The sequence below is a fragment of the Schistocerca nitens genome, chromosome 7 (assembly GCF_023898315.1).
Source record: "Schistocerca nitens isolate TAMUIC-IGC-003100 chromosome 7, iqSchNite1.1, whole genome shotgun sequence".
NCBI classification, from domain to species: Eukaryota; Metazoa; Arthropoda; class Insecta; order Orthoptera; family Acrididae; genus Schistocerca; species Schistocerca nitens.
The window spans coordinates 534,509,550-534,536,423 of record NC_064620.1 but is presented as its reverse complement, the minus strand read 5'-3'; positions in this window follow the sequence as shown (position 1 = coordinate 534,536,423).

The following is a 26,874-nucleotide window of genomic DNA, read 5'->3' as shown; positions in this document are numbered from 1 at the left end:
AGCATTGTCTTTTGTGAGTGTGTTCACTAGTTTTGCCGGCCGCGGTTGCCGTGCGGTTCTAGGCGCTGCGCCCGCATCTCGTGGTCGTGCGGTAGCGTTCTCGCTTCCCACGCCCGGGTTCCCGGGTTCGATTCCCGGCGGGGTCAGGGATTTTCTCTGCCTCGTGATGGCTGGGTGTTGTGTGATGTCCTTAGGTTAGTTAGGTTTAAGTAGTTCTAGGGGACTGATGACCATAGATGTTAAGTCCCATAGTGCTCAGAGCCATTTGAACCATTTTTTTTTTTTTTTTTTTTTTTTTTTTTTGGAATCGTCACATACCTGTGAAATATTCGTGTCCATTTGAGCACTGTGTAGTTTCTAGGTCCGTTTTAGGCAGTACTTCTTTTATTGTTTCGATCCGTAGTGTGAGCTGATATGTTTCACAACAGAATATGATTCTATCTTTTCAACTTTTCACAATGTGAAATTCGCTGTTATTTAGGCCAACACAATCACGGTGAAATTCATTTCGACACAACAGTCCACAAGTCACTACTATTTCGGTAGTTTTCAATAACCTTTAGAACTTTCGACGCAAATTACTTTCGTCAGTTGCCGCCATATTGACTACTGCAATTCAGACGCGGACTGCTAAATTTCTTACCGGAATGTTCGCAGAACGTGCAAGTGCACTCTGCTGCGGCTACTCAAATGGGAATCCGTTTCTTTTCGAGAAACATTACTGAGATCATTTAGAGAACCGACATTTGAAGCTGACTGTAGAACAATGGTACTGCCGCCAAGATATATTTCGCGTAAGGTCCACGAAGGCAAGATACGAGAAATTAAGGCTTTTGAGTGGGCATAGCTACATTTTTTTTCTCTCGCATTGTCTGGGAATGGAACAGGAAAGGAAATGACTAGTGGTGGTACAGGGTACCCTCCTCCACGCACCGTACGTTTGCATGCGGATTACGTATGTAGATGTAACGTAAATCATTTACACACCCGCCGATGGTTTGTACGTGTACGAAGTTACATTGACGTCAAGCGTTGTCTTACAGGTGCTTCACATGTCTGTCAGGCGATCCACTCGGTGCTGAATATTCCCACACCAGCAAACTTATTTCCTTGAGTTCAAATCTTTGCATGTTCTGCTATAAAAACGGATTAATTGCGTCAGAAGTTTATTACGCATTTACACTGATGGCAGAGTTCGAGCAGTGAATGGAATCACCTGTAAATAGATAAGTAGTTACTTTCTTATTTTAATCCATACTATGCTTTCCTGAGAGAATGGTTGCTGCTCTAAAGTAGCAGCAGTGGTGTATAGTCGCCCACAAAGACTCTGATCTAAGTCATATTCTGAACGTAACGACCTTGGCAACTAGCAGTGCTTCCGTCGGATCGTTGCGCCCTGGCGCCAGATGGTACACATCCCGGAGAGGAAGTTTGCTGTCGCCGGTCTCCGAAAACACCGCCGCCACACAAATCAGCTTAGCATCAATTAGTGCGTCCACACCGGCAGCTGTTGTTGCCGTCCCCACCCGCCCCAGCCGTCGATGCTGCCGCCGCAGACAGCCACGCCCACCGCGTGGCACTTGTCTCGCAGCAGACGACGGCCGAGCTGCCGGCTATATTCTATCACACGCGCCGGGCGTAAACACGTTACGTGGTGCTAAGAACACTGACTAAGTTTCCGCGTTGCGCTAACGAGTTTTGTGCTCTCTGAGAGCCAAGTTTAACAAGTTCCGCCCGCTAGAGCGACCTCAGTTATGCACGAGGAGGGGCAGTCTTAACAGGCTCGCCGCTTACGGTGCCCTCATTAAAAGTGCCTTATTTGTCGCTACGGAGGGCTTTGATAAAGAAGGTTCGGTCCCGCACGGTAACTGCATTTTCTTTTTTCACCGAAGAAACCGCTGTGAGCACAAGAGTCAAGCGCTTCGACATCTTTTCTTCTTTCTAATACGCTCTTTCTTTACGGAGGAAGTTCTGGTGTACTGCAATGTCTTCCTTTTTTCAAGACACAGTGAACTTCACCCTTTCGCCATTTTGTGTTAATGGCGAGTGGCTAGAGGAGTGGCCCTCTAACTCTTGCGCAACAGCCAACACTGACATTGTGTGGCGGTGCCGCGGCCCGCATTTTTACCGATCTTATTATTAATTGGTATCCTACACAAATTAGTATTATATGAGCCCCCAATCGACCGTCCGCAGCTCGTGGTCGTGAGGTAGCGTTCTCGCTTCCCACGCCAGGGTTCCCGGGTTCGATTCCCGGCGGGGTCAGGGATTTTCTCTGCCTCCTGATGACTGGGTGTTGTGTGATGTCCTTAGGTTATTTCTAAGTTCTAGGGGACTAATGACCATAGATGTTAAGTCCCATAGTGCCCAGAGCCATTTGAACCATCTAAACCAATCGACCGTCCTCAAGGGACTGATCGTTAAAAGTTGCCACGATTCGGAACACTTCGTGTCGACCGTTCTCTTTGAGACGTCTTATATCCTGAGCTGGCCCAAAATTTTTGAGAAGCTTTCTTGTGGTGAAACTGCGGTCTGGCTAAAAGCACTTTGAAGATGGACACAAACAGTTTCTAACGCAAAAAGGTCTACTTCCAAAGTAACCGGTTTCGGTCCGTTTCTGAACATTCTCAGATCTTCACATTATCATGGTAGACGATGGCGGTGAATGAAGTTACGACACCCACTCCATTCAGCGTCCACGTCTACCATCATAGTATGATGGTCGGATGATGGTCCAAAACTGTCCGAACGCGGTAAACATCGAAATAGATGTTTTTGCGGTCGACACTCTTGGTGTTTTGCTGCTCCTGTGAGAGGAAAGTTACATGTTTTACACTTTGACCATCGGTCATTTAGACCTTACCATTTCTTAGAATGAAGGGCATTTTTATGGATTTTCAACGTTTTTAACAAAATTAGTCACTTTAAGTGTGATACTCCCCATGTATGGAAGCCTGAAACTTCTTCTTTCGGAGTACACTTATAACTTGTTATAGTTTTGTTTTGACATAGTGTAAATTTTTGCGTGACACACAATGAAACAACGTTCTTGGTACATTGTTATTTAGGACTTGCTGCGTTGGTATTAGCCTCTTTCCTTACAGCCTTTCCTGATGGACTATATCAAATAAAAAAATGTATCATGGTCCAGAAATTGAAGAAACATCAGAAAAGAACGCTACGTTTCGACGGACATTTTGCGAAAACCAAATGAGAAATACGTTACCTGAAGCTTTACACAATTCTTCTCACATTAAGTCAGGGTCATCATCTGAAACGTAGATGTTCGTCCTCACTGCCACTATCAACGAAACCCTGCTCCACTTTACTCAAAATTTCGTCATCCGTTAGACAACGTGAATCCATGGCTATCGTTTCCTTGCGTGCCGAACCAACAACTGTCCCCCTCCAGCAGCTTGACTTTACAAAATAAGCGGTTGTTTTTGAAACTACAAGTACCTCATAACACAGTGAAGATCGACTGAGACCGTGAATATACGTGGTTTCGTATTTAAAAGCTGCAGAAAATGTACCCCGTCACATGCCGGGATCGTCAGCCTACCGAAATCTTCGTGTCCCGTCATTTGATGAGTCTGAGAGTCGAAGTGTTAAGAACAGTATTTGCAGTTACATTTAAATACATTATGCAATATCAAACATGGTCACAAATATTTGTTAAGTGTTATTTTTCTTCTACTGATTGCTTTGTTTTACAAGAACCATAATTTAATTTGATATTCATTGCTCCAGAGATGCAGCATTCACAAAAACACCTTACTACCGTTTTATCTGCATATCATAAAAGTTGATCGGTACGAGGCACATGAGTTGTCAACACCGGAACACGAACAAGGAAACTTGCTACCTATCATACCCTCTGACCCTGCAGTGGTCGCGCTGCTTATCCCTCTGCCCCCTGAGGTAAACGACCTGCTGCACTTGGCTCACGGGCAAATTCCAACGTCAATCAAGATTAAACACACCTCGAAACATTACTTTCTCTCCTGCTTCTGAGCAGGAAAACTACACACTTAAGGAGTCTTAAAGTTAGTTGTTTCTAGATTTGGCTGTTTGTGGTTAGATCCATATTACTATAAAACATGGCTGAGAACCACGGGCCGCACGAGTACTTGATTTGTGCCAAGTGCGGCATGCGAACCGCAGTTTGTCGACCAACTGGTTTTGAGAAACCAAAAGCCTCTCTAGTATAAACAACTGTAACAGCTAGTCGTATGCATTTAGTTGCAAATAACATGCAGTGAATCGTGAAAGCAGAGGAATAACGACTCGGAGGGCAATCTGCAGAGGAATATGAAACAATATAATATAAAAATTAATATTATAGCAATTACAGAGCGTTGAGTACGAATTACAATAGTAATAAAATAGCGTGAAAGTACTGAAAGAGGAGTCGCCAATTTTGTTCTCTGTAGTCCTACACGAAGTTTTCATGTTCATATTGTCAGGTATTGGGTCCATGTCTTGCTATCGAATATATTGGAGATTTATTCGTTATGCAGATGTCATTGTGGGCCGTTGTCTTTACGTGCACGTAAACGTTAAGAACTAATGGAAGTAAACTTGATAATTAGTTGGAACAATATGAAAACTATGTACTACCGTATACAGAAAAGACAATTGTACAGATCAGTAGTAACTCCGTAAAAATGGAGAATGAGTGTTTTAGATTTAGGACAGTTAAGGACTTTATGCCAGTTCAAGACTAGAATAGATGGACGGTAAAAGATTTGGTCAGTATAGTAGAAGTTGGCCAGGAGAGCAGTGACGAGGGTTTTCTCCCCTGTGGTCAACATGGATCGATTTGAAAAGTTCACTTCAAGTTATTTATTGTATATTTTCTTAATATCGGTTTAGTGTACGTTTTCTAAATTTGAACCAGTATTTGAATATATGTAATCTTATCTGCAAGTGTACGCCGTCGCTGTTGTAATTTTACGTAATGTTAAAGTAAATTTTTTTCTTTCTGTAAATGAACTACTTTGTTCATTAGTAAAAAAATTTACATTTATGTAAATGAAGACGAACACAACCGAAGTGAGAGGAGCGAGCGGTGTGTTGAAGGAGGCACAGTTGTAAAAAATTGCGGTAATTGTGGGACGAAGCACATTTTGAGATAAGTTTCGGACTGTGATGAGAGCTGAAGAAGAAAGGGGAACGATTATGAGAAGAAGATAAACTGAAGCAGTATTGGTAGATTATCTGACACAGCGAAGAGTTACGTCAGAGACAGAGTAGTGGTCCCTTGGCGGAACGTATTGGCAAAATCGTAATCAAATACTAAGCATACGAAATAGTCAGAGACAGAGAAGGTGGCTCTAGAAGAGAAAAGGTTGCTCTACTGACTGAAGAAGTAGTTAGTAATTTCAGGTTGAAGATTTTATGTCAAGAAAAGAGGAAAAAAGGTATCAAGAGTCGTGTAATGGAAGATGGCAGATGGCAGATGTTGCGCTGTTCTGAAGAATTGAGCAACTGACTGGATTGTGACGTGTATGTGTCAAGGAGAAGAAGAAGGAACTGTGTCGAACTGAGAGTGCAGATAAGTGGACTTCCTTGTTCAGTTAGGTCAATGACTTATATGGACTGTACAGTGCTGATGACAGGTAGCAAAATGAGGAACGACGTTATCAAAATTTGCGAGTGTTATGTGCGCCTTCTTTAGCACCAACCAATTAAATTTTCTGTATGAGCGAATAGTATGTTTTAGAGGAACTTTAAATAAAAGTGCCCGTCGGTCGATCAAATAAATCGGTTTTGCCGAGCGCGTTGTTATGATATACGGTGTGTGTTGTACGTCATCTAAATCACATCTAGCAGCTTCATGCGAAAGCATGACAACATTTCATGTCACTGAGATGATTTTTGTAGTTGTGGGCTGGAGAAAAACTTTTTTTGTGTTAATGAAGTCTGGGTGGGGAGAAGGCGCCATATTGTCGTTATATTGATCCAGCAGCATCTTGATTGTTACAGATCACAGCACTCATTTTGTATTGCCTACAATTACACTATCTCAGGCATGAATAGCGCCGAGTCACGTGTTTGACTCAATATACAAAAAAACTACAAGAAGACATGTATAGGGTAATATAATAATATGCAACCTTCCAAATGACAGTCCTGTTAACGATCGAACAGCATATTGGGATAATATTGAACAGTAAGGAATTAAATACGAATAAATCGGAACTGGGAATAAATTCGCGTTATCAGCACTCTGCATACGCGTAATTTCATGCAGAACAGTTGTGACTTTTTTTGCAGTTACTTAACACACAGCTTAAGTGCAAATTCTATTAATTACACTCAGGTTATCTCGTAACGTCTGAGACGATTAATTACCGATGATGCATTTGCAACTTCAAGCCAGGTAATTTGTATAGTAGCACCAATGTGTTATGATTCTAATTAAACTAAACTGTTCAGTATTTAACGCATTCGATATCACTGATTATACCTGTACTTTATTTTCCTGTATTTGGCCACCTCAATACCTGGGAGGTCAGTGTGGCTGACTGGCACCCGGGTTCGATTTCTGGAGCTGCCAGGGACTTTTCGTGGGTGGTAGGGTTGGCATGGTGTGTATTTAGCCATTTGAGGAGCTACTCGATCGATTATAAGTAGTTGCAAGGTAAAGAAACCCAAAAATGACAGGAGAGCAGTTGCTGACGAAATGCCCCATCTACACCCCATCCGATTTAGCCATTGGCAGAGAATGACACGGTAGTCGTCGAGCCTGATTAGCCCGTCTAGGACCACAACCCGTAACTATATCTTTTTATTATTCCGTGTTTATATACTGCTGTTTAGTATGGATGTGTGAGTGTGCGAGTACATATACTGGTCGTATTAGCAAGGGAAGACGTGAAACAGTGCACTAATAATAAAGTAGTTTATCATTGCAGATAATGGTCAGTTGAAAAGACGTAAGGACAGTTCACAGCAGCGTTTTGCATGTGCGTCATTTGCAAATATAGCTTGTCATTCCAATCAGTAAGACATTTAACGACTTATTGAAGAGAACTGACAGCTGAGTTTCTGCCTATTTCAGTAAAATGGTAGTTGCAGGAGTGAGAACAGTCATAAAGGAATCAGGTTAACTGAGATATCAGATTACAGAACCGTTTAACATTAAAGTTTATGATATGTAAGAAACTGTAGGTGCAGTCGTTACCTATTACGAGTTTTAATTTACCGAAATGACACATCGACTTTCAAAGCAAAAGCCAGTAAAAATGAGGGTTGTAAGTGGCATATTGGAGATACGCTTTTGAAACATGTAGAAAACCCCCTAAATTAGATGAATTTATGTCCCCAATACAGCTCACGTAATTTTACGAACGCACGCGACACTAGTCAGAGTGTTTTATTACCTGGTACACCCAGTCCGCAATATATTTTCCGCAAGTAGCACGTAACTGCAGCATGTGCCATGATAGAATGAAGAAATAACTCTTACTCCCAACGTTCTGTCAGCAGTGAAGGAATGACGCAGTGCTGGGTGACTAGTCACCCCCATTCCCCCCGGATTTTCCCGATCCATCAAGACCTCTTGGAGTAACGCTACCTGGGGAGAGATGTACAATGACTACATTGCGAGAACCACCATCGTTCCCTACTTTCTCCTTTGGACAAATGATAGTTCAGGTATACATGCCGACGTCGCAAGCTGAAGATGAAGAGATAGAGAAAGTATGTGAGGATACTGAAAGGGCAATACAGTACGTAAAGGGAGACGAAAATCTAATAGTCATGGTGGACTGGACTGCAGTTGTAGGGGAAGAACTAAAAGAAAAGGTTACAGGAGCATATGGGCTTGGGACAAGGAATGAGAGAGGAGAAAGACTGAGTACTGTAATTAATTTCAGCAAGTAATAGCGAATACTTCGTTCAAGAATCACAAGAGGAGGAGGTAAACTTGCAAAAGGTCAGGCGATACGGGACGATTTCAGTTACATTAAGTCATGGTCAGACGGAGATTCCGAAATCAGATACTGGATTGTAAAGTGTACATAGGTGCCGATATAGACAGATATCACAATATAGTAGTGATGAAGAGTAGGCTGAAGTTTAAAACATAAGTCTGGTAGAATCTGTTATATCCTAGCCAGTAATGCCACCCGAGCCCGCTGCCAAAAGGTTGGCAGCATCAAAGTCCGGACGCCGTCCGCATAAGCAGCGCCAGCGAGACAGGAAATCGCCGCAAGTCTGCGCGCGCCACCGCTGGCTTCTGGCTTCTTAAGCGCTGGAGTCGCGAGCGCTAGGACAGTTCTGTATTCGCCGCTCAGTTGTATACTCGCCACCGAATTGTGTACTTGCTAGGCAGTTGTGTGTTCATCGCAGTAGAGTTGTTGCTTGTCGTCAGCCGACGCTGACCTAGCCGCTCCGACTCGAACTAGACAGATCTCTGTAGACACGGAGGTCACTACTGTGTTTCTGTATCTTCGTTAATAAAGATAAGTACCGACTTTTATTTAATCAGAGTGTTTGGGTTTTCATCTTTCTGTTCACTGTTCCAGCGGACCGGTCGGCCCGCTATTAAAAGTGTGGCGGTGACTTCGTAAGCCGTTTCTCCAGCGAATTGTTTGTCGCTACGAACGCCGCCACAAAAGTGGCGACGAGGGCTTCCGAACTCGTGTGCAGGGCTGGTTCAACTTGTTTCTGGTTATACTAATTATAGCGATAAAATTTTGGGGGCTGGTTTAATTTGTGTTCACTATGTCTGCCGAATTACAACAGTTGATCTTGTTACAGAGTCAGCAAATACAAAGTCTCGTGGAAGCAATCGCCAAACAAGCGGCTAATCCTCCAACACAAAAGGAACAAGCACAGGCAGCACCGCCTTTCCGTGCTTTTGATGCATCAAGAGAAGAATGGCGAGAATATTTCGCGCAGTTGCAGGCGCACATGACAGTCTACAAAATCACGGGTACTGAGCGGCAGCTTTATTTAATTTCCACTGCAGGCGTGGAAGTCTATCGACTACTTTGTAAGGTGTTCCCGGAATCCAAGCCAGAAGCTTTAGACTATGACGTTGTTGTTAACAAGCTTGCTGAGTATTTCGAGTCGCGAGTTCATGTGGCAGCAGCCAGATTCAAGTTCTTCAGATTAAAGAAACTGCCACATCAATCTAATAAAACAGTGGTTAACAGATTTACGGGGCCTCACCCGTCAGTGTCGATTTAATTCTGTGTGTGTGGAGCTTCCTACAGTGATGTCATGTTACGAGACGCTATTACTCAAAACATTGCAGATTCTCGTATTCGTGCTGCTATCTTAAAGTTGCCTGACCCGTCATTAGAGACTGTGATGAACATCATTGAAGCCCAAGATACTTTTGCCTATGCTGGGTGTGAGTTAGATCAGCCATGTATTTCTCAAATTGCCTGTGCTAAGCAAGTTATGTTACGCCCGCGGCCCCACCGGCAGAGTCAGACTGTAAACACTAGCCGGCCGCGTCATGTTAAACACATTCGTCAGCCGCGTGTGCAACATGATAGAGTTAAGTCTTGCCCTAAGTGTGTTCTTGCTCATCCTCGTGAACGTTGCCCGTTAAGAAACGCGGTTTGTCACTTTTGTCAAAGGAAAGGTCACATCCAGACTGTTTGTTTGCGTAAACGCAAGAACAATTCTAGTGCTGCCCAGCCCATGGATATTCATGTTCTTCAAAGCCAGCCCGCCCAGAGGGTCGCGTTTAAAGACTCTTCCACGGTTCGTGTGGGTAATAAACTTGTTCGCAATAAGCCACCCACCCAGCCCTCTGCTATGCGACCCAAGCGTAATTCAAACGCTGTAAAAAGTAATGTACAGACTGCAAGTGAAGCGGGAGTTGTTGTTCCACCCGCCCAACCCACGAGTTGTCGTAAGCAGCGAACACGCGCTAAACGCGCTGATTTTGTGTCTTCCGCCTCCACTGCACCGATCCAGAGACAGTGTAATAAACGATTTGTGAAGCTACGCATCCAGGATGAGACCTTCAATTTTCAATTAGACACTGGTGCGTCTGTGACTCTCATAAATAGTGCTACGTATGCGGCTATCGGCCGCCCTAAACTTTCAGCGGCAAAACATTCTTTGGCTACTTATAGTGGAGAACAAATTCCTGTGTTAGGTGTATGTAGCGTGCCAGCCACATTCCGTGGCAATACAAAAACAGTTTCATTCACAGTGCTCCGCGCTACAGACAGTGTAAACATTTTCGGATTAGACTGTTTTGACTTGTTTGGCCTGTCTATCCAAGACAATGTGTTGCAAATTAATTCTGTTGTTGTTCCTCAAGACAGCATAACCGATTTGTGTAAACAATACAGTGACATATTTAAAGACGAACTAGGTTGTGCTGCGAACTTTGCCGCTCATATTACGTTAAAAGATAATGCTCAGCCTCGATTTTTTCGTGCTCGTCCAGTGCCTCACGCCCTCCGGGCACCTGTAGCAGATGAACTTCGTCGTTGGCAAAACAACGGTGTTATTCAACCCGTTTCAGCGAGCCAGTTGGCTTCTCCCTTAGTTATTATAAAGAAACCGTCTGGCATGTTACGTTTGTGTGCTGATTTTAAGTCGACAGTTAATCCTCAGACTGTCATTGATTCTTTTCCTTTGCCTAGACCGGACGAGCTGATGGATAAGTTAGGGGAAGCTCGTTTCTTTTCCAAAATTGATCTCCGTGAAGCATATTTGCAATTGCCCCTCGACGAGCAATCACAACAGTATTTTGTCATAAACACGTCGTTGGGGTTGTTCCGTTTTCTGCGTTTGCCTTTTGGTTGTGCGTCAGCTCCAGCTGTTTTTCAGCGTTTTTTGTCACAACTTCTGGCTAATGTGCCATCGTGTTGCAACTATTTAGACGATATTGTTGTGTCCGGTCGGACGCCTGCTGAACATTTCCGTAATTTGGAGTGTTTGTTTACAGTGTTGTTTCAGGCAGGCCTACGTTGCAACATCGATAAATGTTCATTTTTCTTTACGGAGATGGAGTATCTGGGACATGTTATTAATGCTCAAGGCATTCATCCCTCCCAGTCACATTTAGCAGCTATTCGTGATTTGCCCGCCCCTCGCAATCTGCATGAATTGCAAGCAGTTCTTGACAAATTGACATATTATATTAGGTTATACCTAATGCGTCACAGATTGCTGCACCGTTGCATCGTCTCCGCCGTAAGAATGTTCCGTTTGTGTGGTCAGCTGATTGCCAATCAGCCTTTCAGTAGCTTAAAGAGGCTTTATTGAATGATCGTTGTCTGGTCCATTACGACCCTAACAAGCCTCTGGTGTTAGCTTGTGATGCCTCTTCTTTCGGCCTCGGTGCTGTGTTGTCTCACCGAGTCGGTAACACCGAACGTCCTATTGCGTTCGCATCTAAATTGCTAAACAAAGCTCAGTGTAATTATAGCCAATTGGACAAGGAAGCGTTGGCTATTGTGTTCGGTGTCACAAAATTCCATCACTACCTCTATGGTAGACCATTCTATTTAGTAACAGATCACAAGCCCCTGACGTCACTGTTTCATCCGTCTGAACCAGTTCCTCAGCGGACAGCTCAGAGACTACAACGTTGGGCTCTTTTGTTATCACAATACCAGTATGAGATACTGTATCGCCCTACAGCTCAGCATGCAAACGCTGACGCGCTTTCTAGATTGCCGATTGCTGCGGATGATGTCTTCGATTCCTCTGACGACTCTTGCCATCAGATTGACGCCGATGAGCATCAATCCCTCCGGGATTTTCCGATTGATTATCGTCAGGTGGCACGTGAGACAGCTACGGATCCTCATCTGAGTTTACTATTACGTTTTGTTCAACGTGGTTGGCCGTCCAAGGCAAAGGACATATCGGATCCTGTGGTTCGTCGCTATTATCCGCAACGTCATCTGTTGTCTGTTTCGCACGGAGTTTTGCTGTTACGCACCGAGAATGACCAGCTTCGTGTAGTGGTTCCCCAAGTGCTCCAATCCAAGGTCCTCGACTTGTTGCATCAAGGTCATTGGGGAGTGGTCCGCACCAAGCAGCTTGCCCGCCGTCATTGTACATGGATCGGTATTGATAAGCAGATTACGCAGATGTCTACAGATTGTTCGACGTGTGCCGAACACCAAGCTGCTCCGCCTCAACGCTATTTTGAGTGGGCACGCCCTGCCGGTCCCTGGCAGCGAGTACATATTGATTTCGCTGGTCCATATTGGAATTCTCGTTGGCTCATCGTGATAGATGCATTTAGTAATTTTCCGTTTGTTGTGCCCATGCAGTCTACAACGTCTGCACAAACTATACAGGCGTTGATTTCAATTTTTTGTATTGAGGGTCTTCCAGAAGTTTTAGTGTCTGACAATGGTCCACAATTTACCTCTGCTGAATTTGAAAGTTTTTGTTCTGCCAATGGCATTCGCCATGTTCTTACTCCGCCGTTCCACCCTCAATCGAATGGTGCAGCGGAACGTTTTGTACGCACATTCAAGGATCATATGGACCGCCTTCGTGCTACGCACTCTCGTCAGCAGGCCCTCATTACCTTTCTGTCGTCGTACCGGACCACGCCACGCGACGGCCCTTCGCCTGCGGAGCTTCTCCACGGCCGTCGTCATCGCACCCTACTACGGTTGTTGCACCCCCCGGATCGACCCGCCGCTTCTGAGCATCGCACGCGTTTTCAGCGCAACGACGCCGTTTTTTTCAGAGTTTATCACGGTCACCGTCGTTGGGAACGTGGTACCGTGATAAGTGTCCAGGGTCGCGGTTTTTATACTGTTCAAGGTGCTACTGGGGTGCACAGGAGGCATCAGAACCAGTTGCGCCGCGCTGGCCGCCCGGATTCTGCCGCTCGTTCTTTGTCCACAGATTTGGTCCGCGGCGGGTTCCAGCCGCGCCTTCCGACTTCGCTGCCGCCCCCAGGGCAGCAGCAGCAGCCGTCGCCGCTACCACGCCGACAGCCCGTCCCGTTGATGCCTCCCGCGCAGCTTCATCCGGGAGCGCCCCAGGTGGTCGCTCCGGCGCTTGCGGTCCCTCTTCAGACGCCACCGCCTTCGGAGCTGATGGACGTCGACCCCTCAGCCGGGCCGCCTTCCCAAGCGGTGGCTGTGCAGCCTGTCCTGCAGCCGCTTTCCTTGGGCACCCCCAAGGAGTCTGACACCGCAGCGCCTTGTCCGGCGCCCACTCAGCAGCCGTCGACGCAGCGTCAGGAGACGCTGCCTCTCGTCGTGGGTCCCGACGCCCCGTCGCGTCCAGTACCAGAAGCTGCGCCCGTGGTCACAGGCGTGCACCCTGACCTCGGTTTTCAGTCGGTGTTTCCCGAGGCCCCGCGCAGCCAATGCTGGGGTGCGGACTGGGGACTGCCACCGACAACAGTCTCCGCCCCGGTCTCTTCTGCTACGCCTGCGGCCAGACCCCTCCCCCGCCGTCGACGCTCGCCACGTCATTATTCAACGACGGTGCGGCGATTTGGGGGGGAGGAGTGTTATATCCTAGCCAGTAATGCCACCCGAGCCCGCTGCCAAAAGGTTGGCAGCATCAAAGTCCGGACGCCGTCCGCATAAGCAGCGCCAGCGAGACAGGAAATCGCCGCAAGTCTGCGCGCGCCACCGCTGGCTTCTGGCTTCTTAAGCGCTGGAGTCGCGAGCGATAGGACAGTTCTGTATTCGCCGCTCAGTTGTATACTCGCCACCGAATTGTGTACTTGCTAGGCAGTTGTGTGTTCATCGCAGCAGAGTTGTTGCTTGTCGTCAGCCGACGCTGACCTAGCCGCTCCGACTCGAACTAGACAGATCTCTGTAGACACGGAGTTCACTACTGTGTTTCTGTATCTTCGTTAATAAAGATAAGTACCGACTTTTATTTAATCAGAGTGTTTGGGTTTTCATCTTTCTGTTCACTGTTCCAGCGGTCCGGTCGGCCCGCTATTAAAAGTGTGGCGGTGACTACGTAAGCCGTTTCTCCAGCGAATTGTTTGTCGCTACGAACGCCGCCACATAAGAATCAATACGCAAATAAGTTGGACATGGAAGTACTAATGAATGAGGAGATACGCTTGAAGTTCTCTAAGGCTATATACACTCCCGGAAATGGAAAAAAGAACACATTGACACCGGTGTGTCAGACCCACCATACTTGCTCCGGACACTGCGAGAGGGCTGTACAAGCGATGATCACACGCACGGCACAGCGGACACACCAGGAACCGCGGTGTTGGCCGTCGAATGGCGCTAGCTGCGCAGCATTTGTGCACCGCCGCCGTCAGTGTCAGCCAAATTGCCGTGGCATACGGAGCTCCATCGCAGTCTTTAACACTGGTAACATGCCGCGACAGCGTGGACGTGAACCGTATGTGCAGTTGACGGACTTTGAGCGAGGGCGTATAGTGGGCATGCGCGAGGCCGGGTGGACGTACCGCCGAATTGCTCAACACGTGGGGCGTGAGGTCTCCACAGTACATCGATGTTGTCGCCAGTGGTCGGCGGAAGGTGCACGTGCCCGTCGACCTGGGACCGGACCGCAGCGACGCACGGATGCACGCCAAGACCGTAGGATCCTACGCAGTGCCGTAGGGGACCGCACCGCCACTTCCCAGCAAATTAGGGACACTGTTGCTCCTGGGGTATCGGCGAGGACCATTCGCAACCGTCTCCATGAAGCTGGGCTACGGTCCCGCACATCGTTAGGCCGCCTTCCGCTCACGCCCCAATATCGCGCACCCCGCCTCCAGTGGCGTCGCGACAGGCGTGAATGGAGGGACGAATGGAGACGTGTCGTCTTCAGCGATGAGAGTCGCTTCTGCCTTGGTGCCAATGATGGTCGTATGCGTGTTTGGCGCCGTGCAGGTGAGCGCCACAATCAGGACTGCATACGACCGAGGCACACAGGACCAACACCCGGCATCATGGTGTGGGGAGCGATCTCCTACACTGGCCGTACACCACTGGTGATCGTCGAGGGGACACTGAATAGTGCACGGTACATCCAAACCGTCATCGAACCCATCGTTCTACCATTCCTAGACCGGCAAGGGAACTTGCTGTTCCAACAGGACAATGCACGTCCGCATGTATCCCGTGCCACCCAACGTGCTCTAGAAGGTGTAAGTCAACTACCCTGGCCAGCAAGATCTCCGGATCTGTCCCCCATTGAGCATGTTTGGGACTGGATGAAGCGTCGTCTCACGCGGTCTGCACGTCCAGCACGAACGCTGGTCCAACTGAGGCGCCAGGTGGAAATGGCGTGGCAAGCCGTTCCACAGGACTACATCCAGCATCTCTACGATCGTCTCCATGGGAGAATAGCAGCCTGCATTTCTGCGAAAGGTGGATATACACTGTACTAGTGCCGACATTGTGCATGCTCTGTTGCCTGTGTCTATGTGCCTGTGGTTCTGTCAGTGTGATCATGTGATGTATCTGACCCCAGGAATGTATCAATAAAGTTTCCCCTTCCTGGGACAATGAATTCACGGTGTTCTTATTTCAATTTCCAGGAGTGTAGCTACAGTACTAAGGAATAGCTCAGTAGGCAGTACCGTTGAACACGAATGGACTCTCTAAAAAGAATATGGAAAGGAAAACATAGGTACAAAGAAGCTAACTGCGGAGAAACCATGGGTAACAGAAAAAATACTTCAATCGATCGATGGACGGAGGAAGTAGAAAAATGCTCAGGGAAACTCAGGAATACAGAAACACAAGTCGCTGAGGAACGAAATAAATAGGAAGTGCAGAAAGCTAAGGCGAAATGGCTGCATGAAAAATGTGAAAGACTCGAAAAAGAAATGACTGTCGGAAGGACAGACTCAGCATACAGGAATGTCAAAACTACCTTCACTGACATTGAAAAAGCAAGGGTGGTAACATTAAGAGGGCAACGGGAATTCCACTGTTAAGTGCAGAGGAGAACTCGAAAAAGAAATGACTGTCGGAAGGACAGACTCAGCATACAGAAAAGTCAAAACAACCTTTGGTGACATTAAAAAAAACAAGGGTGGTAACATTAAGAGTGCAATAGGAACTCCACTGTTAAATGCAAAGGAAAGAGCGGATAGGCAGAAAGAACACATTGAAAGTCTCTATGAGGGGGAAGATTGGTCTGCTGTGTTAGAAGAAGAATCAGGGGATCCAGTATTAGAATCAGAAATTAAAATTTTGACGACTTAAGATCAAATAAGGCGAAAGGGATGGATAACATTCTATCAGACATTCTAAAATCATTGGGGGGAATTGGTAACAAAATGACTATTCACGTTGGTATCTAGAATGTACGAGTCTGGCGACATACCATCTGACTATTGGAAAAGTGTCATCCACACAATTCCGAAGACGGCAAGATCTGACAAGTGCGAGTATTATCGCACAAGCAGCTTAACAGCTCATGCATCCAAGTTGCTGACAAGAATAATATACAGAAGAATGGAAAAGAAAATTGATGATGTGCTAGACGACGATCAGTTTGGCTTTCGGAAAAGTAAAGGCACCAGAGAGGCAGTTCTGACGTTGTTGTTGATAATTTAAGCAAGACTAAATAAAAATTAAGACACGTTCATAGGATTTGTCGATCTGTAAAAAGAGTTCGACAACGTAAAATGGCGCAAGATGTTCGAAATTCTGATAAAAATGGGATTAATCTATAGGGAGAGATGGGTAATATACAGCATGCACAACAACCAAGAGGAAATAACAAGAGAGGATGACCAAGAATGAAGGCTCGTATTAAAATGTGTGTAAGAAAGATGTAGTGTTCCGCCCCTAGTGTTCAATCTCTACATCCAAGAAGCAATGATGGAAATAAAAGAACGGTAAAAGGACACCAGTAACACGTTTCGCTGATGACATTGCTATCCTAAGTGAAAGTGAGAAACAATCTAATGAGTATAGAATACGGACAGAGAGTAAATCGAAAAAATAAGAAAGTAATGTGCAGTAGCATAAACGAGAACAGCGAGAAACTTAAAATCAGGATTGATGGTGACTAAGTAGACGAAGTTAAGGAATTCTGCCGCTTAGGCAATAAAATATCCAATGACGGACGGAGCAAGGAGGACGTCAAAAGCAGACTAGCAATGGTAAAATGGGCATTCTTAGCCAAGAGAAGTCTACTAGTATCAAACCTAGGTCTTAATTTGAGGAAGATATTTCTGAGAATGTAATTCTGGAGTACAGAACTGTACGGTAGTGAAACAGGGACTGTAGAAAAACAGGAACAGAAGACAATCGAAGCATTTGAGATGTAGTGCTGCAGACGAATGTTGAAAATTTTGTTGACTGATAAGGTAAGGAACGAGGAGATTCTGTGCAGCATTCTAGAGAAAAGGAAAGTATGGAAAACACTGACAAGACGAAGGAAGAGGATGATAGGACCTCTCTTAAGACATGACGGAATGACTTCCGTGGTACTAGAGGAAGGTGTAGAGGGAAAAAACTGTAGAAGAAGACAGAGATTGTAATACATCCAGCAAATAATTGAGGACATAGGTTGCAAGTGCTACTCTGAGGTGGAGAGGTTTGCACAGGAGAGGAATTCGTGGCGGGGCACATCAAACCAGTGAGAAGACTGATGACCCAAGGGAAAAAAAAGTTCAAAGTCGTCCTTCTGATCTTCATAATGCATCTGTTTTCCGTTTTTCTATTGGATGTTAAATTTTCTAGAGCTATCATCTGTGGAGTCAGTTTGCAACCTAAGTGTTCATTTGTTCACCTTAGGTGACAAATTTTCCCACAGTTGTTCCTCAGATCAATCTGAGTTTGACACCATACATTTTAAAAGTAACGTTCTGCCTCTTTCTCAAGTGAGAATTACTGTGGGAAATTTACTCAACTTTAGGGGCGGTCACGTGCTATGTGCCCTCTCTAGAGCCTGGTGTGTTCTTTCTATGCCTTCCCCCCTCCCTTCTCCCCTAAATGAAAACATGTTCTAGCGATTTTCTTTGCGTTTTTATAGAACTAATGTCTGAACTGAAGATTTTTAATTGCTCTTATCCCTTCCGTTTGCTACTTCCCATCCGTGTGCTTAAGCACATAAAGCCTCAGTAAGTACTAATGTTTCATTAGAATGCACGACTCACGAAGTGCTTTAGCATTATCTGTTGGGAATATCGGGCAGCGTGTCTGATTAGCGAGATTTGACAAGTGGAAGTTCGTTTTTTAATAGAACAAAACCTCAACATTTGGGTTTGTTCAGTAAACATACGGACTTCGTCATTCCCTAAGTGCTAACTACACTGATCTCCTTGTAGCCAGCGCTAATGATACACTTCCGTTTCTGACGGTACCTCAGCTCTAACGCCGTCTGCTTGAATAACTTCAAATTAAAATCATCCCTCCGTACACTATCATTTATGGCTTAAAGGCATCTTAAGAAACTTCGTTGTGGGCCAAGTCTGGTTTCAGACATAAATAAATGTAATACAGTTTTTGTTGTGTCTAGACAAGACAGCCTAGACACAATGAGAGGAAGCCGAAAGGCACGCGCTTAAACTCACGCAGGCTGGCGTGAGGTCTGAAACAGGATACGTAATGAATGCTATAAAGAAAAGTACGTAGCTTCTGGAATACTTAACTTTAATCCACATTTGTAGAACATCGCTCTTGATGATACATTAATAGAATCTCAATATCAATTGAATACGGCGCCTTGCTAGGTCGTAGCAAATGTAGCTGAAGGCTATGCTAACTATCGTCTCGGCAAATGAGAGCGTATTTGTCAGTGTGGCTTCGCTAGCAAAGTCTGCTGTACAACTGGGGCGAGTGCCAGGACGTCTCTCTAGACCTGCCGTGTGGTGGCGCTCGGTCTGCAATTACTGACAGTGGCGACACGCGGGTCCGACGTATACTACCGAACCGCGGCCGATTTAAAAGCTACCACCTAGCAAGTGTGGTGTCTGGCGGTGACACCACAGATTTCGTGTGTTTGGTTAATGGTGTGCGTTGCCGAACTATTCATCCATTTTATGCTCTACATATCGAATACACACTGTTTCGCCTTAATCAGCTACTACGAGCTGTGTTCTTACTCACGCTCGCTGTCTCTACTTCAACCGGCCTATGACACCTTTTTCGCGTCGCACCAGTGTTTGCAACCTACGAGTAGTTTGACGCTCTGCGCTCATTACGGCCTGTATTGCTCAACAATTTTTCAGAGTTCGCATTGTCTTTTCATGAAACGTTCTCACGGTGTTCCCTAGCTCTGATCGATGATATCGCCGTCGACATTTCAAAAAAAAAATGAATTGCAAGCCTTTGGTTTTCTGACACCTATACTTCGATGTACTCCTTAATTAGGCTGCCACATGAACTTTTTGTCTGAACAACGATACTTGTGTTTCAGACAAGGAGAGCCCCGCCGTAGAAATACAATATCTGTGAAGAAGATTCACAAGAAAAAGCCTTTAAAAAAGACAAACTGAGCGGTCGTTGCCGGCCGGTGTGGCCGAGCGGTTCTAGATGCTTCAGTCTGGAACAGCGAGACAGCTACGATCGCAGGTTCGAATCCTGCCTCGGGTATGGCTCAAATGGTTCAAATGGCTCTGAGCACTATGCGACTTAACTTCTGAGGTCATCAGTCGCCTAGAACTTAGAACTAATTAAACCTAACTAACCTAAGGACATCACACACATCCATGCCCGAGGCAGGATTAGAACCTGCGACCGTAGCGGTCGCTCGGCTCCAGACTGTAGCGCCTAGAACCGCACGGCCGCTCCTGCCGGCCGCCTCGGGTATGGATGTGTGTAATGTCCTTAGGTTAGTTAGTTTTAAGAAGTTCTAAGTTCTAGGGGACTGATGACCTCAGATGTTAAGTCCCATAGTGTTCAGAGCCATTTGAACCATTTTTTGAGCGGTCGTTGGTCTCAAAAACGACGACGCTGAATTACCTTAGGTTGGTCAAAACTATGGAGAAATCACTAGACTCATACGTAAACGTATTATTTAATGTATTCCGTTCCAGGCTATGTACATACCGTTTCGTATTCCATGCGAGTATGGCATGTCTTCTACGGGCAGTCGAGGAGAGAAGTGCAAAGAATATAAGCGGCGATCCAGAATAAAACAACCACCCATATCAGTTCCCAACAAATAATTCCTCGAATATAATCACGAAATGAAACACGACAAGATTAGCATCGTGGTGCAAATATTAAGTTTCCGGTACAGTGTAATTAGCTAGTCTGTCGAAATAAAGAACGTAAGAAACAGTTATGGAAGCAGTAATTTAAACTACGTTTCTGGTCCGGCACTGAATTTATTCTTTCTGTCAGTATCATCCACCAGACCTGGTAAAACGAAAGGAATGTATGTTTTAAAGAATAATATTGCAAACAAGTGCGTAGCGAGCACTGGGAGTCGAACTCGGCTACAATTGTGACGCGGCACGAAAAATACTTCAGTTGGCTGAGTCCAGGCAACACGTGTGCATAAGAAGAATGGCCAGTCGCCAGATTACTGTACGTAACCTGGACGCAAAAACTCTTCTAAACATCCTGAAGCATACAACTAATAATTAATAAATTCTGATTAAAATGATCTTCCTCCTAGAAGGGTTTGTTATATACTCAACATTTATTATCTCTTGATTTAACTTCTTTGGTTAAAACAGAACAATATAGGCCTTGATGACGATAAAAAATAAAAATTAGCATATGATTCTGGTGATAACACGTGTAAGACTTGTTTCTGGGTAGACGGTTCGTCTGAATAATACTATATATACGTCATAAATTGTTTACATTAATTAATTCAGTTTTAGTTTACATTTATTACATAACTTGCTCCAGATTGCCTGCGCCAGCGTGTTTACACATAATGCGTTGTCTGCAGTAGAACAATCACACTTATATGAGATGTAATCAAAGTGATGGTATATGCAGACGATCACATGTAAGGTGTGAGGACAATTTTAATGAACAATGCCCCAATAAAACGTATTATTTCAGCACGAACTACATGTACGACCTGACAATAAATGCTAGCGTAATCTTGAGAGGCCACAGGGCAGAGTACTTGACATGTATATAGTATTCCATCGCAGATATACCCACCAGTAAATTGATTTAATGTTTCTAACATCAAACAGCTCCGAAAATTTCAAACAAAAAGTACGTTTCCGTAAGTCAACATGTCATCTGAAATTGAAAGTTAACTTAAGTTCTGCGTAAAATTTGGTAACAAATCAAAGATATGCCAATCTGCATGAGCCAACCAGCTGTCTATTATGACAACGGAATCAATCTCTTATGTAACAAAGCCAGTAAAGAACTGAATTACACCATAGTATGGAAGTCTGAAAATTTATATTTTACACATTATCCTCCTGGCTGGAGTAAAATCTGGTGTTGTCCAATGATTCACAGAAATCATTTCTATAACATATATACGAATGTTCCCACTTTTCTGTGACAAGAATTCAGTGGTATGGTATACTGACAAATGTGTTTTTAGACAAAATAGTAGCAACACCGGGTACTGTGTACACAGTAATAAGGAATATCATAATTTTTGAAATAAAAAATATGTGTTCCAGCGATGCCAGAACCTATGTACAACCTGTTCACGTTTGTTAATATCTACGAGGAATGTGCAGAGGGTGCTGTTGTTGTGGTCTTCAGTCCGAAGACTGGTTTGATGTAGCTGTCCACGCTACTCTATCTTGTCCAACCTTCTGAATCTGCTTGCTGTATTCATCTCTTAGTCCCCCTTTACGGTTTCTAGCACCTATGCTTCCCTCCAGTACTAAACTAGTGATCCCTCAATGTCTCAGAATGTTTCCTACCAATCGATCCCTTGTTCTAGTCAGGTTGTGCACAAATTTATTTTCTCCCCAATTTTATTCCGCGCCTCCTCATTAAATATGTGATCCACCCATCGAATCTTCATCTTTGCACTGTAGCACCACATTTCGAAAGCTTCCATTCTGTTCTTGCTTAAACTGTTTATAGCCCTTGTTTCACTTCCATACAGGGCTACATTCCACACAAATACTTTCAGAAAAGACTTCCTGACACTTGAATCTATACTCGATTGCCATAGCCAGTCTACAGTTCATATCCTCTCTACTTCGATTGCCATTACCAGTCCACATTTTATATCCTCCCTGCTTTGTCCATCATCAGTTATTTTGCTGCTCAAATAGAAAAGCTCATCTACTACTTTAAGTGTTTCATTACCTAATCTAATTCCCTCGGCATCGTCTGATTTAATTCGAATACATTCAATTATCCTCGATTCTGTTGATGCTCATCTTATATCCTGCTTTCAAGACACTGCCCCTTCCATTCATCCGCTCGTCCAAGTCCTATGCTGCCTCTGACAGAATTACAATGTCATGGGCAAACCTCAAAATTTTTGTTTCTTCTCCCTGAACAACAATTCCTGCTCCTAATTTTTCTTTCAAGACACTGCCCCTTCCATTCATCCGCTCGTCCAAGTCCTATGCTGCCTCTGACAGAATTACAATGTCATGGGCAAACCTCAAAATTTTTGTTTCTTCTCCCTGAACAACAATTCTTGCTCATAATTTTTCTTTTGTTTTCTTTATTGCTTGCTCAATATACACATTTAAAAGCATCGAGAGTACGCTACAATCTTGTCTCACTCCTTTCTTAATCACTGTTTCCCTTTCGTGCCCCTCTTAATGCGCATTATTTGTTGTAAGTTGTTGTAAGTGAAACGAGGCGCCACAGAAAAAAAGGAAGAACAGGACTCATATATCCCTCCCATCAACTAGATTAAATTCCGTCCCAATTCCTCAAAATACTTAAGGAAGGTAATAGACCGTTTATTTCAGTAAAGGCTGATCAAAAATCCTAGTCCCCTTTTCTTCTATCTCCTACACCACATTTCATCATTACATCAGTTTACTCTGAAATATCATATCAGCAAATTAGTTAATGTACTGCCCGGTGTGCTGTAAATATTACCTCATATTTCTATTGGGCTAAAGTGGCACGGAGGGGAAAAGTTGTCTTCGCATATTTTTTGCCCTAAACGGTGCTGCTGTCTGCCGAGAAGTAGTGAAACCATTTACAACATAAACCATAACTGTCGTCAATGAATTTCGCAGACGATGCTTGTTTCGTGATGTTTTAATAAAAACTACTCTGATTTCCAGGCGTCTGATGTGAGGTATGTCATTTATACCATTCTTAGAGTAATTACTTTTTACAAAAGCAGTGTTTAAATGACACAATTTGGCTTAAAATTGTAGTTCTTTGTTGTTTCTTTCGGTGTAATAGTTTCGTATGACAACCATTAATGCCGACGCGGTGTCCAATTGGGAAAAATCGACCACCTTAATGGTCGGGTAAAGCGACCAACGCGACCACTTTTCCCAAAGTACTGCAATAATGATGACAAAACCAGTTAGCAAGCTGCGCTTGTTTTTGCTACAGAAGGTACGAAATGCAGTTAATTTTGGCCCGCTCCGTACGATCACGTTCACTGCATATGAAAAACGTTGTGGATGGCAGGTTATCTTCGGGGCCTGAAGAAAACACCATGTGGTGTCGAAACTGGTAGCTTGTTTTAGAAAGAATAAACGGATTACAAGAGACGTTTCCCAAAAGTTCATTTTTATTTATCACAAGTAAGTATTACTTACTTCCATTTGTCACAAGCAGTACTACAGATGGACCAGCCGTATCCTGTTGCAAACGAAGTTATCATCCGTCATTTGATTCTTTAGCGATGATTTCGGTTTAATTAACTTCAGTTATTTACACATATATATGTGTTGTTACATATTTTTGCGTAATAGAAAAATCCGATTGAATATGGTCAGCTGCAGCCGCTTGGAACTGTTTTCAGATACTAAAGCAACAAGTTCCGTAGGAAACATATCCAGAAATCGGAACAACAGAGTTGGGACTATGCTGCAATGGAAAGAAGATTCAAATGGTTCAAATGGCTCTGAGCACTATGGGACTTAACATCCGAGGTCATCAGTCCCCTAGAACTTAGAACTACTGAAACCTAACTAACCTAAGGACATCAGACACATCCATGCTCGAGGCAGGTTCCGAGCCTGCGACCGTAGCGGTCGCGCGGTTCCAGACTGTAACGCCTAGAACCGCTCGGCCACTCCGGCCGGCAAAAGTCGATTCAGGAGGCAAATCATGGTAAGTTACCTTTTCGTACAATAGCTAACCAGCTTCAAGTTCCATGTAATTCACTTAAAGGTTCAAGGTGGTACAGGTGGTAGAGGATATAGAAAGATTATGGGGAACTTATGGAGTGCATTCAATAACGAATAAGAAATTATTGATGGGTTTTTGAAATGGAAAATCGTTTTTATAGATTTACATTGAATGATATATGAAGATTAGCATCCAAATTGATAGAAAGATCAAATTACCACATATTTGTGACGATCAGACATAGACGGCAGGCAAAGGAAGTACCATGATATTAGTCCAATTTATAACAAGGTCACGGAGACTAATTCTTTGACATCCCAAAAACAGCGCAAAAAAAAAGAAACAGTTTCATCTTACTCACATAATTTATAATGTGGAACAAACGGTTGAGAGTTCAATCCCAGGATAACAAATTATTTGTGCTTAAAGGAAGACGCCAAGCCAGTAGCGTTACTTCAGTCCAAAGGGGGCTGCTGTTCACTCGGGTATGTTGTACTGGATATAAGTGCAGATATTTTTATATGTGATGACTTAATATTTATGTATATCAGTGTGATGGTTGTTGTTTCTGTGGATCAAGCAGTTTTCCCTCAAATACATAAATGCATATTAAATTCACTGCCTCGTGTTTTCTGCGCAGCTGTAACTGCACCAGTAAATGTACTCCATCTGTCGCCATAGGCTGACCGCTTTGCATACACGCAGCCACATTTCAACACCTGACCTCCTGCCCAAGAGAACAAGTATTAATGGCTTGTGATTGCCAGACGCACTTGGAGGTACTAACGAACGTAAAATTATAAGACTAAATTTAAAAAATATGTGTGAAATCTTATGAGACTTAACTGCTAAGGTTATCAGTCCCTAAGCTAACACACTACTTAACCTAAATTATCCTAAGGACAAACACACACACCCATGCCCGAGGGAGGACTCGAACCTCCGCCGGGATCAGCCGCACAGTCCATGACTGCAGCGCCTTGGACCGCTCGGCTAATCCCGCGCGGCATCATAGTACTCCTAGAAACTATAATTGTTAGTCTGCAACTGAAGTACATACTAATTTAGCAGTTTTCAGTACACTTACGCCCATTACATACCGTACATAATGTGATATGTAGATTTAAAAACATGTAAGCGTCATGCTTCTATCAGTAACTACGGTTTGCAGAAAATTCAGTTCCCCTTACAGAGATCTGTTAATCAACCTACCTGCAATATGAGTTTTTGCTTCTGATGGCATGTGAAGCTACTTGCAGCACAAAGTAAACGTCAACTAATTTACGCGTTTGAAAACCCCAATCAAAGCTGTGGAAAGGTAAATTTAAATTTCGTTACAGCAAAATGAAGGCTAACACGCTACAACATTTAATTACAGTACACTTACTTAATAATGCATAACTGTATGATGTAGAAACTGGCATTACATTTTCCAAATTAATGAGTTTTTTAGCTATGTTTGAATTTCCTTCGTATGGGACCGCTATTTCGCAACTGTAGTATAATTTAAAATTCAAATAATGTAATTAACTTTCTAATATCAAGGTACATTCAATACAACAATGTTTCCTTTATGTATTATTCCTGCTCTTTACTAGAGTAGTTGTCTGAGAGAATTTTAAGTATATAGTGTCCTGTCCAGTATCAAAATTAACGATGGATGTCAGTCTTCCAGGAAAAGCGGCAGTTAATGCTCAGTGTAGAAATGAAATTACCTACAATTAGAGCCAATCCAAAAGTGGATAAGAGGACTATAATGATGAAGTGCACCAGCTATACATGGAAATCAAAGAGTATCATGCACGATAGCTCATTGGTGAAAGTGCTCTACCGCTGAGAAACACGGACACATAACTGAAGGAGAATTTTAAGGAACTGCACGTTTGCCATACAGTACCACACATTCGTGAAGGACAACAAGGTATCAGAAAGAAAAAAGACCAGTGGCCTTAAATATTCTGTTGCAGACTGCTAGGTAAAATAATAGAAAAATAGACATATGAGGCCTCCGGAGATAACTTCGTACAGGAAGTGACAGTAGATAGGATAAATCAAAAGCAATAACGGGCAATGACAAGAGTGAACCTCGAGTTTTTCTGTTAGTGGGTGATAAATTTATTCTACATGTCGTTGACGGTTAGGGCGAAGCTCTCATAGTTATAGTTAACACACGAAAGTCTTATATCTGCCGGATAGATCAGTTCTACGCTTTAATTCGAAATATATTTTAAATGACGTCAGGGAAGTTGAAAAAATGAGTACCGCGAAGTATAGCTCGCTAATGCTTCAAATGAAAATTTAGGCAGAATGAAATTTTCACTCTTTAGCGGAGTGTGCATGGGGGCTTAATTAAATATATAATGCAATTAATTTAAATTTTTTGTATCTGTATGTCCGATTACGAAGTCTCGTAAACGGTTGGCCCTGACTAGTATTATTACGCAATCTGACTGCATAGAACAACAACAAAGAATGAAATGGAAATTTTCATGAACACAATTAATTAATTAAGTCCCCAGCAACTATAAAACCTACGAAACCAAAGCACAAGTGTAACTGTTCTGTGTGTGGAAGTATGACTCAACGTACGCATCTGGCACGGTTCTTCTTCAACAACACAAGAAATTTTAAATATCATTTATACTGAATTAATTAAAGAAAATAAAAATACCATAATTACTCAAGAGAACCAGAATTACACTCTAATCCAGGAACACAAGCCAGATGCTTTGTTGACTGAACCTGTAATGAC